The 3,297-nt window shown below is 44.9% G+C and overlaps 1 pseudogene; it reads left to right on the forward strand.

Annotated features, from left to right (window-relative positions):
• The first annotated feature begins 1,554 nt into the window (after nucleotides 1-1,554).
• On the forward strand, nucleotides 1,555-1,673 carry LOC111739601 (annotated as a pseudogene).
• Nucleotides 1,674-3,297: the final 1,624 nt, after the last annotated feature.

The following is a 3,297-nucleotide window of genomic DNA, read 5'->3' on the forward strand; positions in this document are numbered from 1 at the left end:
CCAACCGTGTACCTGCCCCGGTGCTGGCAGAGAGAGACTGCAAAGCATCGACTAAGTAAACCTTGCACAGAAATACAACGTCACGGCGGACAGCAGCCGGCTTACAGCCCTGCATGCATTTTGCCACCAATGTTACCGCTAAGTATTTTCCTCCTTGAGTCGCACCAAAGTCGAGCTACCCACACCAACACCTTCTGATTTTTGTGATCGAATCACTGTTGTGATCACTTTTGTGATCATTTCACATCTTTTCCTACTTTCCCCTTCCTGACTTCCTCTTGGACCTTTTGCATCAGCAGAAGCTTCCCTCCACCTGCCCTAGCGACTGGCACAGGGTTGGACATACGCGTCACGCCACTTAAGCCAATCTTAGAACAGATTCTTTCCCAGAAGAAAAGCACTCTCTCGTCCCTCCCAATGTGAATGATCAAGCCCAAAGCCTTGAAAGCCACTGAAAGCCATCTTGGAACCATAAGGGAGAGACTGGACTTTAGTGACATCATTGAGCCACGAGGTCAAGCTCTACCTGAAACCTGTACTATTTTCTAAAATAGAAACCTCTATTTTCCAGTTATGTAAGTGAATAAACTCCATCTATTGCTTACGCTGCCTAGGGCTGGGGTTTCCAATTTTTACAACTAGAAGCGCACTAACTTACAAAGTTGCACAGTTTATCCCTCTGGCGTGAGCAGCTTGCATGTTCTAACACACCATTTTTTATCTTTGCCCAGTTTTATTAAGATACAATTGACATGTAACATTTTATTAGTTTTAGGTGTACCTGATGACTTGATATATGGATATATTGCAAAATAATTACACAATAGTTAACATCTGTCTCTTCACATGTTACAATTTTTTTCTTGTGATGAGAACTTTTAAGATCTATTCTCTTAGCAACTTATAAATATAAGATGCAGTATTATTAACTGTGGCCACCTCGCTGTATGTTACATCTCCAGGACTGACTTATCATATAACTTGGGAAGTTTATACCTTTTGACCATCTTCACCCATTTCATCCACCACCCCACCCCTGGCACCCACCAATCTGTTATCTGTATCTATGAATCTGGGGGTTTTCTTGTGTTTTGTTTTTGTTTTGGATGTGTTTATTTAGATTCTGCAAGTAAGTGAGAGTATATGGTATTTGTCTTTATCTGTCTGACTTATTTCACTCAGCATAATGCCCTCAAGTTTCATCTACGTTTGTGCAAATGACAGAATTTCCTTCTTTTTTATGACTAAATAATATTCCTCTGTGTGTGTGTGTGTGTGTGTGTGTGTGTGTGTGTGTGTGTGTGTGACATTTTCTTTATCCGCTCATTTAATGGACACTTAGGTCTTTTCCACGTCTTGGCTATTATAAATCATGCTCTAATGAACATGGGTGGCAGATAGCTCTTTGAAACTGATTTCTTTTCCTTTAGATAAATATCCAGAAGCAGAATTGCTGGGTCTTAAGCTAGTTCTATTTTAAATTTTTTGAGACGCCTCTGTACTGTTTACCATGGTGGCCACACCAGTTTGCATACCCATGAATAGCGCACGAGGGACTATGGCCATGCCACCCTGAACAAGCCCGATCCCATCTGATCTCAGAAGCTAAGCAGGGTCAGGCCTGGTTAGTACTTGGATGGGAGACCACCTAGGAAGACCAGGTACTGTAGGCGTAAAAAATTTTAAAAATAAAAGAGATTGTAAGCTGACAAGGTCCTTGCAATCTGTGAGGTCAACCAAGGGTTGCCTCGCCTAAAAAAAAAAAAAAAAAAAAAAAGAGCGCACGAGGGCTCCCTTCGTGCCACATCCTTGCCAACACCTGTGATCACAGCCATTCTGACAGATGCGAGGTAATATCTTACTGTGGTTTTGACTTGCATTTCCCTGATAATTAGTAATGTTGAGCATCTTTTCATGTACCTGTTGGCCATTTGTATGTCTTCTTCGGAGAAATGTCTATTTAGTTCCTCTGCCCATTTTTTTAATTGGATTGTTTGGGGTTTTTTGTGATTGAGTTGTATGAGTATATCTATCTATCTATCTATCTATCTATCTATCTATCATCTATCTATGATGTTAACCCCCATCAGATATATGATTTGCAAATATGTTGTCCCATTCCATAAGTATATCATTTTGAAAGGTTACACACTGATTGCTCGTCCTGCTGATATGAGATGACATCCCAGCATCTATCTATGGGAAAAACAGCCCCATCCTTGGGAAGGGAAAAGCAGAACAAGTTTCTTTCATCCATGGGTGGGGCTTGAGGAGGACATGCTCCCCAAGGTTCTGCCCTGCTCCCCATGGAAAAGCCTGGTAGGAAGACGAGGAGCAAGCCATGTGGAATGTTACTTCAAACCTTAAAACCTTGAGGAACACCCAAGAACACTGCTAGGAAGACACTGACTTGTAAAACCAAAGGGCAAAGGAAAGACACAATGGCAGAAGGAGTGGGAGGGGCCTTGGGACAGAGAGGCAGGGGGAGCTATGAGGGGTGGTCCCACACTCCTAGGTGAAGAACATGCACTGGGTCGCCCCTGAACAAGGGCTGTGTAATTTGCCTCAGAGCCAAGGCCTGAAGCAGCCATATCAGGCTGGACAGTCATGCATCCCACAAATGCCCATTGAACATCAAGGTACAGAGGGCCAGCAACAGTCCTAGACATCAAGCTACAGATGCATATGGCCCTTGCCCTCACCCATCTTGGGTCTATCAAGGGAGGCAGACGATTAAACGAGCAGCTGCAATGAAACACGAAAGTTGCCAGCCTAGAAGAGGCATGAGGAGTCGTGGGAGGACACGAGTAAAGAAACCAACCGAGTTCAGGTTCAGGGGCAACTTCCTACAGGAAATGACGTTTACACTGAAGCCTGAGGGATGAGACGCCTTAGTCCAGGGATGAGCAGAAGGAAAAACGCTTCAAGCCGTGGCCAAGAGCCTTTGTCAGGAGACAGAAGGGGGTGTGTGGATTTCTAGGAACAGGAGGGAGCCTGATAGAGTTGGGGCGGGAAGGGCGAGAGGGCGAGCATGATGGGAACTGCAGCTGCGGTCCCCTGGGGGCCAGACTTTCCAGGGCTTTGTCAGCTGGGCAGAGAGTCGACGTTTTATGTCCAGGGCAGTTTTTAACAGGTGGAGTGCCACGATCAGGTTGGCTTTTGAGCGATCCACACTGCGTGCCGAACGCATTCCTACACTACTTTCCGAAGGTCTTTGGGGGCATAAAGGGAAAGGGCACAGTATCAACGAAACCCCGAACACGTGTTCCTGTAAAACTCACATGCAAAGGAAGGAAA

This window comes from Pteropus vampyrus, unplaced genomic scaffold, assembly GCF_000151845.1.
Source record: "Pteropus vampyrus isolate Shadow unplaced genomic scaffold, Pvam_2.0 Scaffold51, whole genome shotgun sequence".
In the NCBI taxonomy this organism is placed as follows: Eukaryota; Metazoa; Chordata; class Mammalia; order Chiroptera; family Pteropodidae; genus Pteropus; species Pteropus vampyrus.